This window comes from Urocitellus parryii, unplaced genomic scaffold, assembly GCF_045843805.1.
Source record: "Urocitellus parryii isolate mUroPar1 unplaced genomic scaffold, mUroPar1.hap1 Scaffold_60, whole genome shotgun sequence".
NCBI lineage: Eukaryota > Metazoa > Chordata > Mammalia > Rodentia > Sciuridae > Urocitellus > Urocitellus parryii.
Genome location: NW_027554101.1, coordinates 1060806 through 1076420, shown reverse-complemented (window position 1 = coordinate 1076420; position 15615 = coordinate 1060806). Strand labels below are relative to the sequence as shown.

At 35.6% G+C, this 15615-nt stretch overlaps 1 pseudogene; it reads right to left on the bottom strand.

Moving 5' to 3' along the window:
* Window positions 1–2902: 2902 nt before the first annotated feature.
* On the bottom strand, window positions 2903–14593 carry LOC144252816 (F-actin-capping protein subunit alpha-1-like; annotated as a pseudogene).
* Between the last annotated feature and the right edge of the window lie 1022 nt (window positions 14594–15615).

Below are 15615 nucleotides of genomic sequence, written 5' to 3'. Positions count from 1 at the left end.
CTAGCATTTACACAAGCAACCAAGGGTTTTAGATAGCTTGAGATTTCAACTTTTAAAGTCTTTCTGGAATAAGAAAATCAATAAGATAGTTTGGGATAGGCTGACAAGGTTTATCAAGTTAAATGTAAGAATGTTTGAAACTGTTCACATTACAAGAATGAAATACATTAAACGTCCCTCAAAAACGTGGGAATTTGAACTGACCTTAGGTGGAAGGTGAAGAAACTCCCTCTGGTTCTCTCTTGGGAAACAGGATAAAAAGCCTTTCCCACAGGTCATCAGTAGCTAAGCCAGACTTGGAGGGGAGGAAAGCAGCATTTAAAGTTAAGGCAATGTGAAATATTACCCAAATTCCAGGTGCAGGAATTCTTTAATTTCTACTTCCTGCCTAGTGACTCCCATCCATAATGGGTAGAGAAGATAACTTTTTCTTTTGGGCATTAATATAAATCAACAAAACCTTTGACTTGCTGGTAGCTTTTGGGTGGAGAGTGGTCCCTACTTTGCTAATACACACACAACAACAACAAAAGCTGTCTTTCTAAGCTTTGATATTTGCTGCATTCATAATAGTTGAAAGTAGGGCTCTTCCTGCAAGCAGCCTGAAGTGATCTGTAAGAATGATTCCTTACTCAGCTGATCTAGAAAACCCTACAAAATCATTTAAGAGATTGAAATCTGCATATTCACTTTAAGAATACCATTAAACTGCTCAAACCATCAAGGACATTACTATCCAAAAAGCCATCAAGCATCTGAAAATTGTCACTTTAAAGATATTCTGGTATTACAGTGGAGTTGGTAGGTGTGCTCAGGCCAAACAGTGGGGCTAGACACAAGGTTGGTGGCCTAAACAGAATGAACTTTTGTTGATAGGCTCAGAGATGAAGAAAGTAGCTGGTCCAATGGTGCACACCTGTAATCCCAGCAGCTTGGGAGGCTGAGTCAGGAGCATCACTGAGTTCAAAGCCAGCCTCAACAATTTAATGAAGCACTAAGCAACTCAGTGAGGCCCTGTCTCTAAATAAAATACAAATATGGCTGGGGATGTGGCTCAGTGGTTGAGTGCTCCTGAATTCAATCCCTGGCACCCCCCACTAACCTCCCCAAAATGCAGAAAGTAATGCTGAACTTTAGGTGAAGATTCTTGGATCACTGAACAGATCCAGGTAAACAAAGCACCCAACATGTACTGTTGCACACCAGAGTTCATGGTCAGATTAACCTAATCATAAACTTCACTACAGAGATGAAAAGGAACAAACTATTCATAATCAAAAGAGGAAGTTGGACAGACGAAAAACATATCCAAGAAGAAACTAATAGAAAGTTAAAACAAGATCAAATACATTGAATTTCTTACCTTGAGAAGAAAGGTTGAAGAGATGCATCAAAAAGGAGAGAGGCTCAGATACTTTTAGAACAAAATGGGTATACGTCTATTGAAATACCTGATACAGAAGATAGTGTTGTATGGATGGGTAGTATGAATGACAAATAATACAAATATATTTTATTTGAAATAGACAAAAAATGCCTACACAGCATTCACTTGGAAACAAACTCTTGCTTGACTGTATTACTGAGCAAAGACAAAGCTGAAGCACAAATACCCTTCTTTTTTGACATGTATTTAGAGACAGGTAGGAAGACACTACTTGGTTTTAAAAAACTAACCTTCCCTTAAGGCCTGTTCATAGAAGTGTAAACAATGTAAATAAATCCACCATTACCAGTTGTCCTATCATATCTATGTCACCTGTGTATTCTGAGATCATACACATACCTGCCAATATAACTGGGAAGGGTTGCTATATCACAGTTACACTTTATTTCTTGGCAGGCAGGACTGAGGAAAAGTAATTTGGAACAAGTTTTACACCCTACTTAGAAAACACTAGTATTCCCTTAAATAACAGGTTACAGTAGAAGGATACTGCCTGGAAGTTACCTTTTCACTTTGGTTCATCTTAAGTTTTTGTGATTTACAGAGTTGATTCATTTGCTGATAGTACAATCCTGTCACAAAATGTTAAAGCACAAGATATGTATTCCTTCAGTCTGCATTTTCAAGTTTTATACTTTACTACATCCACAGTATGTCCGTAGTTCTTGGATACTTAAAAAAATAATACATGAATAAAACTCTTCTAAAAATGCAGATGTCTATAACTACAATGGTACTAAGTGGGAAGAAGACAATGAGGGAATGAAGAAAGCAAACATACTCCATGTGCAGAGAATATGGTTCAAGGCTTTGGATTAAAAATGAGTGCCCCCCAGAGAAGCTGGATGTCATGGAATTTCCAGAAAACTTCCTTTCCCCCCAAATAATAGACCTGAAAAGCCTCAATCCAAACTTTTGAAAAACGATAGTTATGAGATGCTATAAATGATGATCAAAGCAGTCAGACGGAGAAGGATGTATGTGTCTTCCATTTAGCTACAATTTGTAGCAGAGCCTCCTCGGCTATTGGTGGGTCAGTCAAAAACACTGAAGTACCAGAAGTGCTTTGGAGCACAGGGTAAAAGTACTAAGCATATTATCTGTCTAAATCAGTAACAGGACTTCATGGCTAGGAAAATTTTCTAAAGAGTAAAATGACCCCAGAATAGATGGATCTTTCTTTAACACTAATTGTAGCAGAATTAACAAAAAGGACAAAAAAAAAAGATTTACAAGTAGATATAGTGATAACAGAAAAATACAAGGCAGAAAACACAAAAAGATGAAGTCAATGCTATAGGTTCAACAGTATTTCATGAGGCTAAAAAAATCTGTTAACTTTGAAAGCCCTAGCAAAATATCACTCTTGTTTAAAAATCACTTATTTATCATATGACCACATTTATCATATGAATCCTTTTATTTCTACATACTGAAGAATCCTACACTCAGCCTTTAAGCATTCTGTATTTCTTTGCCAAACTTTTAGCTGAGTATCTTGTTCTAGTCAATTTTTGTACTGGTAACTGGACGCTGCCTGCGCAAGGCCTTGAATGTGGTGTCTGACATTGTTTGGTAGTTTTCACTAATTGCAGTCTGCAACAGATAATTGAAGGCTAGTTACTTGAACAGAAATGGGAAAGTAACTCATTAGTCAAAGGGCATGCTTACATTACAAGAGTTAGACAGGATATATTATATTATTTCTAGTGAGTTCCTCTTCAATTTCTGAAGTGAGCCAAGAAGATCATATATATCCTTTAAACTAGAGCTATGGTCTCTTCCAAACTTAAAACTTTAATTTCAAGCAGAATGCCAGATTAAAGGGTCTGACTCAACAGTATAGGCATTCAAGATAAAAGAGAGAAAGGCCAAGCAAATATATTAACAGAAAAATATGGCACTAGGATTTAGAAAAATTAGTTCCAAGTCTTTTTACCTGATATTCATTTTCTGCACTCTCTATGATTTGAATAAAATCCTTGGCAGTTTGGACTTCATTCTAATGGAGAAAGAGGAAGAAAAAAATGAATGAATTATTTGGTTCCTTGTTTATTGGTTGAGTACAGCAAAAGGGGTGCTCTGCCACTGAGCACAGCCCTTTTTCTAAATTTTTAGACATGGTTTCACTAAGTTATCAAGGCTGGCCTTGAGCTTGCAATTCTCCTGCCTCTAGATTCTGGATTTGCTGGGATTATAGTGAAAGGTTAATAAAATAGGTACTTGTCACTCCGTTTTTCTATATGCTTAACAAAACACTGTTGAAATCCTGAGAACTGTTTTGCTAATCTTGTTCCCAGAATGTGCTGTCTCCAACTGCCAAACTACAGAATGCACTCCCTCACTCTGTTGCAGGCAAACTGCCCACTCACTCTATCTCTCTTTGCTAAAGTGAACTCTGAGCCCCAGTATGCTGGCCTCCAAATAAAACCCTCCTGTTGTTGCATAAGACAGTCTCTTGTGGTCTCTTCTTCCGACGTTTCGCCCAACCCTAACAATAGGTGTGTGCCACTGAAGCAAGCAGTGCTTATATATTTAAAAATTCATTTGTGCTGGATACAGTGACAACTCCAGAGGCTAAGGCAAAAGGATCAGAACTACAAGGCCAGCATTGGCAACTTAGCAAAACCCTGCCTCAAAATAAAAATTTTGAAAATAAATACAAGGGGCTGGAGATAAAAGTTCAATGATAGAGCAAATCCCTGGGCTCAGTCTCTAGTACCACAACAAACAAGCACGCACTAAGTAAAAAGATGCTGAAAAGTTGATCCATATTAACTAACTGTGGTATGATAATTCCTAGATTACCAAGCGTTCCAATGCATATTACCTCCTTTGATTCTTAGAATTATCCTGTGAAATGAATAGTTTTTTATCATCACATTCATTCTGCAGTCAAAAATAGAATCCTCTAAAATGATATGACCAAAATTATACAGCTTTTGAATGATAAAAATAGAATCTGAATCCAGGTCTTCACCAAAACTAAAAACCAGACAAACAAACCCCATGTACTTTCCAGTCTATCACAGTATGGTCTGAAGAGATCATTACTGTGTCTTTAAATCTTAATGCCCTGAAAAAATTATTTTTGCTTTAAGATGAAATGAACAGGGGTGGGGTTGTAGCTCAGCAGCAGAAAGCTCAACTCATATGTGCAAGACCCTGGGTTTGATCCTCAGCACCACATAAAAATAAATAAGTGGAATAAATGTGTTTTGTCCAATTACAACTAAAATAAATATTTCAAAAAAGATGAAATGAACAATGCCCTCAGGGCCGCACCCCAGGACCTTTGCTTGCTAAGCAAGTGCTCTGCCACTGAGTTACATTCCAGCTGGATGTCTGCCTTTTCCACTCTTTTTTTAAAATATTATTTTTAGTTGTAGATGGACACAATACCTTTATTTTATTTGTTTATTGTATGCAGTGCCAGGGATCAAACCTGGTGCCTCACACATTCTAGGCAAACGCTCTACCACTGAGCCACAGCCCCAGCCCTGCCTTTTCCACTCTTACTCTCATGCTTCTACAATACAGTTTCATAGAAACTTCATGATGTGCAGTGACTTTACCACCGTGAGGGTTAGAGACTGTATGAAGCTGATAAGGGAATCCAGCTGTCTTTTATTAAGGAAGATATTACACAATTTGTGAAGACATAAATTAATGTTATTCTTTTTACTTTTTTTTCTTTTGCTTTGGAAAGTTAGTTATCACCCACAAAAAATGTTTCTATGTTGCTAGATGTGGTGGTGCATGCCTATGATCCCAGCAACCTGGAAGGCAGAGGCAGAAGGATCACAAGTTTGAGGCCAGACTCAGCAAGGCCCTAAGCAATTTATCAAGATGGTGTCTCAAAAAAGGGGGTGTGGATGGGGATATGATTCAGTGGTTAAGTGCTCCTCCTGGGTTCAGTCCCTAGTGGGAGAAAAGGTATACTCATACAATGCTGTTGGGACTGCAAATTGGTACAACCACTCTAGAAAGCAGTATGGAGATTCCTCAGAAAACTTGGAATGGAACCATCATTTGACCCAGTTATACCACCCCTCAGCAATGTTACAGAGGACTTAAAATCAGCATACTGGAGTGACATGGCCACATCAATGTTCATGGCAGCTCAATTCACAATAACTAAGCTATGGCCAACCTAGGTGCATTTCAACAAATGAATGGATAAAGAAAACACAGTACATATACATAATGGAATAATACTCAGCCATAAAGAAGAATGAAATTATGGTATTTGCCAGTAAATGGCTGGAACTGGAGACTATCATGCTAAGTGAAATAAATGAAAGGCCAAGTGTTTTGATATGTGGATGCTGACACAACTGGAGGGGCAGGCAGCAGAGGTTCACTGAATTGGAGGAGGTAGTAGGCTGGGAATAGGGGGAAGGGAGGAGAGTTAAGAATGGGAAAGATAGTAGAATAAATTGGACATAACTTTCCTATGTGCATATATGAATACATGACCAGTGTAACTCCACATCATGTACAACCACAAGAATGGGAAGTTATACTCCAGGTACGTATAAGTCAAAATACATTCTATTGTCATACATAACTAACCAAACAAGCAAAACAAAAACAAATAATGGATGGATTACACTCCAGGTCAAAACAAAATATTTTAAAGTAAAAAAGACAAAAGTGAAAAAAACTTTAAATATTGTATACTTACCGAAACAGTTACTAAACCTTGTACATGTTTATGACTAACCAACTGAACATTGCCATCTTCATAATAGTGAACCTGTGTGATGAAGTATTTGATAAAGTTTTTGTTTATGTTTAGTTCATATAGAATCCTATTACTTAATGCACAGATTCATGCTTTAAGCTATCCTTTAAGTTGACAATCCATGTTTAGCAATTCTGAATAATTAACACAATCAATGATAATACATAGTGGTATTAAAAGAAAATTCACAGAATATTTAAGTTTAAGAATTCTTTTTTTAATATTTATTTTTTAGTTGTAGTTGGACAAAATATCTTTATTTTATTTATTTTTATATGGTGCTGGGGATCGAACCCTTGGCCTCACACATGCTAGGCGAGTGCTCTACTGCTGAGTCACAACCCCAGCCCAGTTTAAGAATTCTTTGGGCTTGATGGTGCATGCCTGTAATCCCAGTGACTTGAGAGGGTAATGCAAGAGGATGGAAAATTTGAGGCCAGTATTAGCAATTTAATGAAACCTTGTCTCAAAAAATAAAAAGGGCTGGATATAGTTCATTGGTAAAGTGAACCTGAGTTCAATCTTGTACAAAAGAAAAAAGTAACAAAACCTCTTTCCTTACAAGATAAAATTTAAATTCAAAAAACATTTGTATGGGGCTGTGGCTCAGTGGCATCATGCTCACCTAGCATGCATGAGGCACTGGGTTCAATCCTCAGCACCACATAAAAATAAAGAAAATAAAGTCCATGAACAACTAAAAAATATTTAAAAACAAACAAAAACAAAAACAACAAAAAACATTTGTGTTTTTGATTCCAGGCACTGGGACAGATATTATGACTACAAAGATAAATAAGATCCCACTTTAGAAATATTAAAAAATAATAAAAATCATGGAAAATTAGTTTCTTTTTTGAAAACCAAGGAGTTTTAATGGATCCTTAATATGTGAGACAAGGCCATACAAATATCATCAATATGCAGGAGGTTCATAGATCTGACTGGCATGAAAAACCTAATTGGGAGTTAAAAGAAAATCACTAAAAACCAAATATTTGATGGAAAATTACACTCTAAAAATAAGTGTGACATAGGCCAGATGCAGTGGCACATGCTTGTAATCCCAGGAACTCTGAAATGTGAGGCAGAAGGATCTTGAGTTCAAAGTCAGACTCAGCAATTTAGCAAGGCCCTAAGAATCTCAGCAAGACCCTGTCTCTAATAAAATAAATCACTGAATTTCTTAGAGCCTTCATTTTGCTGAGGCTGGCATTGAACTCTAGATCCTCCTACCTCAGTCTCCAGAGCCACTGGGATTACAGGTATGTGCCACTGTGTCTTGCTAGGCCTAAATATCTTAATGTCTCTTTCAAATAATTTTCACTGTGACTTTTAAAAGATAATAAAAATGAAGTAAGCCTTCTCTCAAAGTGTGACCAGACATTCTATATTAAAAAGTATATATGTATAGGGCTGGGGATATAGCTTAGTTGGTAGAGTGCTTGCCTTGCATGTATAAGACCCTGGGTTCAATCCCCAGCACCCTGCCTCTGAACACACACACAAGTATAAAACAGGGCTGGGGTTGTGGCTCAGCAATAGACAGCTTACCTCCGCTCCTCATCACCATATAAAAAAAAATAACCAGCAAACAGTATTCTCTACATAATTATCTTTATCAACCCAAAATAGATCTCTGTTTAACTACCTCCCCAGGAAGGCTTTTATTTCTTCTCATTTCCATCCACCTCTCTTTGCATCTGCATATAATTTAGTACTTATTTTAATTCTACAACAAAGACCAACTTGCATGTTTATTTTAAAATGTGAAGTTTTATTTATTTAGGCAGTGCTGGAGATTGAACCCAGAGTCTTATGCATATTAGGTAAGCACTGAGTCATACTCCCAAACCAAAAATGTAAACTTTTTTACCATGATCAATGAATATGTTGGAATCTTACCTGAATCCTGAGTACTCCAACCACCTGGGCTGTAAGTGGTGTAATAGTGAACTTCCACTCTGATCTCCAACGACCATTCCTATTAAAACATACACATACAGTGCTGCAGAATTAGCAGTAGGCACAAGAAAGACGTGATTTACCACTGAGGCCAAAAAGTTGAAAAAAATTTTTGAGGGGTTGGGGAGGAGAGGACCAGTCATTTCCAATTTGATAAACCCAAGGCATATTCAAACATAAGTCTGGAACCAAGTGGCCTGACCATAAACATTTTCTAAATTATCTGGATTTCCACTTTTCCTTAGTTTGCTTTGAAGTGAACCATTCCCATTCTGTTCATGATAGGCTCCTCTGAAAATGGACAGGCTGCTGAGTTACATAATCAACTCAAATATTACTAACCCTTACCCAAGTAAAACTCAATAATTTCAACTGGGCACTTTATATTAATCATTTGTTCTCACTCAATATACAAGTAGTTTTTAAAAAGATATGGCTATAGAATCTTAGAATTGGAGCTGGGTATGTTGACACATTCCTGTAATCTCAGTGACTCACAAGACTAAGACAGAAGGACTGCAAGTTCAAGACCAGCCTCGGCATCTTTGTGAGACCCTGTCTCAAAATAAAAAATAAAAAAATAAAAAAATAACAAGAACTAGGGATGTAGCTCAGTGGTAAAGCACCCCTCGGTTCAATCTCACATATTGGGGAGAAAACAAAACAAAAAAACCAAAAAACCCAAAAGAAATTAGAATTGGAAGGAATATGAATAATGTCTAAATTCATAGATGGAGAACTGAAATCTTTTTTTTTTAAAGAGAGAGTGAGAGAGGGGAGAGAGAGAGAGAGAGAGAGAGAGGGAGAATTTTTAATATTTATTTTTTAGTTCTCGGCAGACACAACATCTTTGTTGGTATGTGGTGCTGAGGATCGAACCCGGGCCGCACGCATGCCAGGCGAGCGCGCTACCGCTTGAGCCACATCCCCAGCCCCAGAACTGAAATCTTGTAAGTAAAAAAAAAATTACCCTGCTGAAGCAGGAGGATCAAAAGTTCAAGGCTAGCCTCAGGAATTTAGCAAGACCCTCAGCAACCTAGTGAAATCCTGTCTCAAAAATAAAAAGGACTAGGATGTATGTAAAATAATAAATGTTGGGAGCAGCGAATGAATTATATAATTCTTGACCTGTCCCTCCTGGAACGCTCTGTGCAAAGGCCTAGATTTGAAACTGACCAGCTGCTGTGGTGATGCCCTGTTAAAAGGGAAATTCCATGCTAGCCAGGGACTTATCAGTTCTTAACCTTGGGTTCTAATGACAGTTGACCACAGGTGGAGAATTATGGGCACAAGCTGATAGTTCTAATTGGGCTGTTTATACCCTCCACTTTGGTTCTGTTTATCTTTAAGAAACTTTCTTACAATGAATCCTTTTGAGGTTAAAACCTGTATCATAAACATGCTGAACTGGCTCTGGGTTGTCCATCCCTCATCAGGGGATGGAGAACCATGGGGGCCCAGCTTTTTCTCTATTTGTCTTGTGTCCATCTCCTTATCACCTGGTCTGGTATCTGAATTAACTGCTGTGCAGTTTGCAGCAAAAAAATTCTCAAAATAGATAAAAATTGCTGATTTCTCTACAAAATAATTAGACGCAAACAAAACAGAATATCTATTTCTTACAAGAAGTTTTTAGGCTGAAACTGATGGCTTTCAATACATGCCATAATAGTCTGTTGCCCATCTATAGTTTTAGCATAAACCTATTAGGGAAAAATCAAACTAGAAAAACACAATCTAAATGACAGACAATGCACATAAGTAGTGTGTTAAATCCTTGAGACAGAATAAGCAAAACATAGCACTCACAACCAGATCCTGTTAAATTCTTTATATATATATATATATATATATATATATATATATATATATATATATATAGTTGTAGGTGGACACAATACCCATATTTTATTTTTTTTATGTGGTGCTGAAGATCCAACCCAGTGCCCTGTGCATGCTAGGCAAGCAGTCTACCTCTGAGCCACAACCCCAGCCCTAGATTCTGTTAAATTCTAACAGAGTCAGAGGTACAATGAATAGAGGAAAATATTGCTCCTGGCTTAGAGTTTAATGGAAGTGTCATTTAAGCTGAGCTTCACAAAGCAGATAAGATTCTGATAAGCAGAGACTGAGAATAAAGACCAGCAAACAGTTCAGGCATGAAATCAAGGATTTGTTAAGTGAATGTCAATTAGGTCATCAGGTTAGAGGGTATGTGTAAAGTAGACTAGTGGGAGACAGAATGGTAGATTTAGATCATACAGTAGTAGATATAAGTAAAAACTTTAGATTTCATTCTACAGGAAGCAGAAAGAGAGTAAAACAACATGACCAAAACAGTTATTTCGGGAGAATATGACCAGCACTATTATTTTTGGAGAATGACCAATACTGCTATACAGGAAAAAAAGGGAAGAAAAGCTGGATGATGGTTAGAAGACCAAAATTAATTTAGGTCATAATCTAGGGTAGTATCAAATGGTAATAAAAAGGAAGGGTTGCAGACAGAATGCATAAGTTTAGCAATATATTGTAACTGAAGGATTAAACAAACAAACAGACAAACAAAAAAAGGAAGGGCCAAAGTATTTGTACATCTGAATGACTAGGAAGATGGTGGTATCAGTAACAAACTGGGAAATCTAGATGGAAATGTCTAGCCAGTAGTTACAGAAACACCAACTGTTCCTTACAGTAGAAATAAATGGAAACAATTACTAGGGAATGCAAAGAAGCCATTGAATTTTAGAGTTCACATAATATGTTTTCCCATATTATTTTCTATTTGCTCTACTAAAACTGGCAAAACTACAACAAAATAAAAGAAAAGGCATGTTTATCATCCACAAAAGGTAAAGCTGAAGTTAGTTCATAGGTGTTTCTTGTGAAGATAAAACCCAAACATATTGTTTTTCTAACACTAAGTCTGTGTATTCCCTATATTTAGTGGGCTATGAACTTTCAAGAGTATTTTAAAAGTTTTGGGATATTAGAAAATTAGAGACAAAGAAAAAAGAATTAATAGGTATTGATAATAGCACTCTAAGCAAAAGATCATTTCTATTTTCTGGGCTCAGTATGAAACAGCAAAAGAAGTCAAGGACCACAAAAATGTTCACTGGATCAAGTGATTCAGGAACTATTAATACTCACAGAGAGCACTTTCTATAGGATGGAGACTAAAGTAAAACTCAAAGGCTCATAAGTGGATGAGTAAAGAGGACATAGCACTAGTAGGTGAAGAAGGCCCAATGATTTGGAGGGTAAGGAAGAAAACAGAGGAGAAAGAGCAAGATGAACAGAAACAACTCGGAAGAATTATCATGATTAAAGTTTTATCTCCATTAAGTACAGGAAAAATAAGAACATTTCTAAGTAATGAGAACTATATAAGAAGGAAAAACAAAGTCATATGAAATTGTCTTAAAGTACACAGGATAGTATGAAACCAAGAGTAAGAACCTTTCTTTCTCAAATTCAAGTGTAATGGAAAAGTTTTTCAGTGTGGAGGGAAGAGAAAAAGATTTTATGTCAGACTCACACCTAATAAAATGTTGGGGATTAGATGCTCATCTAGGACAAATAAGAATTTTCTGGAAAATGCCACATAGAAAATGTGATAGGTAATAATGAGTTGAAATTACTAAAATAGATTACTAAGCAAGACAGCTAAGAATATAGAAAACTAGTGTACAGTAGACACCATTAGAAAAATTCCAGCACTGTGTTGCTCATTTGATAGCTAAGAGAAGTGAAAAAAGACCCCTGAGGTTATTTGCCATTGAAACTCTCCAAATTAAGAATGGGGAATGACAAACTTTGAATAGGTAACAAATGACAAATTGAAAGTGTATTTAGGATCGAAAAGCCAATTTCTAAAAGGAAGTGTATCAAGTCTCCCACTGCAATACTGGGTTCCAAAAAGGAATTCTGTACTGGTATCCATCAAGATGGGTTTTCTCCTTTATGAAATAAACAAACAAATAAATAAATGAATGAATGAATGAATAAATAAATAAATAAATAAAAGAATAATGTTATCTATCATTTAGGCAGGGCTTACGTTGTGCCACTGTTTTAATCACTGTAAATGCATCATTAACTCATTTAATCTTCACATCAATACTATGTGGTAAGAACTATTTCCATTTCAAATGAGAAAACAGACATATAACCATTAAGTCATTTACCTAAGGTCACACAGCTAGTTAGGTGGCAGGGCTAACTAACTCAAACCAGTTATTAAAGTTTAAATGTAAGTGCTTTTAACTAACTTTCTATATTGCCATTTAAGTCATCATCATCACATATTTAAAATACTCTAGTTAATGTATTGTTTTTGAGAATTTCTTAGAGATTAGATTTTCAGCATTCTCATTAAATAATAAATCTGTTAGGTAATACATGTTAATTAGCTCAATTTAGCCATTCCACAGTGTATACCTATTTCAAAACATCATGATTTTATTAATTGATATAAGTTTAAAATACAATAATAAAAAATTATTAAACATTCTGAGGCTGGTGTTACAGCTCAGCTGCTAGAGTTCTTGTTTCACATGCACAAAACCCTAGGTTCAATTCACAGCACCACCAAAACAAACAAACAAACAAATTAAAAATTAAAAATTCTACACATATTTTTCTTGTCACAATATTATAAAGAGGAAATCATGTTAGAGCCAAATTTATCCGTTAGAGCCCAAGAGATAGTAAAAAATAAAAATAAAATTACTCTGGGTTTCTAAAAGTGTTTATTTCAAAACAGTTTTGATTATCTAGTGAAAAATATCTTAACTATGCAGAAGTAGTTTTGTTTTTTTTTTTATAAATGCCTATGCCAAAATGACACAAATGTGGACAATAGATCTCCCAACAATTTTAACATTTTTCCTAAGTCTAAGTTAAAGTATTTAAAAACTTAATTTTTGAAGTAAGGCAATATATTTTCATAAGTAAATAAAATAATTATGAAATAGAACATATAGAAATTCAAAATTATTATGCATTGTGATTTTTTAAGAAATTTTTCATGTATTTATACTCCTTTTAAAAATGGTTTAGGGGGCTGGGGTTGTGGCTCAGTGGTAGAACGCTTGCCTAGTATGTGTGAGGCACTGGGTTCAATTCTCAGCAACACATATAAATAAATAAATAAAGGCCCACTGACAACTAAAAAATATTTTAAAAAAAGATTTAGGGAATAAAATACAGAGACCATAACTAAGAAAGAAGTGATGTTTGGTTGGCCAAAGTTCCCAAGTGATAAGGTAAATGTAAGAAATACACACTCTGATAATGAAATAGGCAGACAGTTACTTAACAGTACAGAAGCTGTTGGAATAATGATCTTTCACATAGGCTCTTAAAGCATTGTCACAGGATTCTCTCCAAGACTTCAAACCTCCATCTACTTCCTCTGGTTGAGGGTCACTTGCTTCTTTCCATGAGTGATCAAACTTAAAGGGAATTTTGTTTCTTGGATCTAAAAATCAGCTATTACCCAGGTCACCATGCTCTGTAATTAAGACCTTCCAAAGAAGACTTAAAATTATGAATAAGTATAAAAATAGATTATCACATTTTGCAAAACAAGTAAATAAAATTGAGGAAAGCAATTTTTCATTAAGTAAAATTTCTCTTTCATATTGATTTTTCCAAGTCTCATTTTTATTCTTATGAAAATATTATATTTATGGTAAGTCAACTTTATCCTATAAATTGCCCCCCCCTCCTAAAAACTCATCATTTCTTGGTTGGTCTAATATTTATGTAAGTACTTTTGAACACTTTAGTATTCTTTTTTCTATACTTTATGAAAAGTTTTCAGAGTCATTATACTGAACATTTAAAAATATATAAAGGTAAAATTCTCTTATTTCTCAAATAGCAAATTCCTAAAGGAACTTAAAGTAGCCTACATTTCAGTATGAATGCTTTTATTTCCCCATTAAATAAAAATGTCTCCTGTTATTCTTACCAAAAAGAATTAGAGACAGCTGGAAAACTTTTAAGATCTTTTGATTTTCTCTCTTCATATTAGGGGCATCTCTCTCTCTCTCTCTCTCTCTCTCTCTCTCTCTCTCTCTCTCTCGTCAAAGATAACAACTAGTATCAGCAGAAAGACAAAAGAATTTCCTAATGTGTAGAATATTTTTAAAAACTTTGAAAATCAAGACATAAATTTATTCAGCACTTAATTCATACATCTGCTTTGGTTTCTATCATCTCAACTACCTGTCAGGTATAGTCTATCTAATGGGTGTATTTTTTTCATATATTTTTTGGATCTTTTGAAAATATGTGAAAAGGGCATTTGTTCGGCATGTAAGCTGGAAATCAGCCTACTTGCTTTGTGATGGCTCATAGGGCTCCACACACTGGTCTGGATATTTGTGGTTTGGAACACCAACAACCACCAGCCCCATCACCATAGTAACCTGGCCACCCTCATGTGCACATTGTGTTCCTTTTCTTTCTGCTTTTTTCCAGTGAACTTTCAGCCCATTGGATGCCACTTGTAAGTGTGTTGCTTGCTCACTGGATTATTATGGCCCTCAGCTAAATTTACTAGCTAACAGACTATGCATAAAAGGCTTCCCTATGCAATAATAATGTGTAACAAGTTCTGTGAAACTGGCCACCAGAGGCTTCTTTTTGACTTTGTCACCACAATCTCCTCAGCTCTTCAGTGGGCTTTGGCTGGTCCGAGTGAGTCCACAGCCATTGAGTACTCTTCTTCCTAAAACCAAAAAGTGTGTGTGTGTGTGTGTGTGTGTGTGTGTGTGTGTGTGTCTGTGTGTGTGTATTTGTGTACAATTTTAAAAAAATCATGGATACTTTGAAGCCAATTAATACTGCCATCAGGTAAAAAATCCCAGCAATAAAGGTGCCTCTGAAAAAAACATACTACTACACAAATCATACAGATGCCTTTTTAAGTAGGTACTACTCAAGTTTTATAATGTTATATGTTGCTCACTGTCATCATATAACTATGCTGAACCCTTTTCTGGATATAAGAAATACCATAAGTAACATTGCCAATTATATATTAGGTGTTTTATCAGTACTTGTTAACTGAATGCAAGTATTGTCTTAAACTTTTTATGGCATGGTATTAAAAGGATATCAGTACCAATGATCAAGAAATAAACAAAAAAATCCCTGAAATCTTTAACAATCTCATACTTATTTTTACAATCCAGTTGGTAATTAAATTCAGCCTACAAAGAAAAAGCATGAAGTTGACTCTTTCATTTAAATTCTCAAAATTTAGCACAACATTCTCCCTCATATCTGGATCATGTACCTACTATGAAACCAACGAATACCAATTAATGAATGGCTTATGATTTAGGATTTACCGTTTCCTGAGTGGGCTTTCCTTGAAAAAATCAGTGCAAAAACATTTAACATTAACAAAGCATTATAGCCTATTATATAATAAATAAGT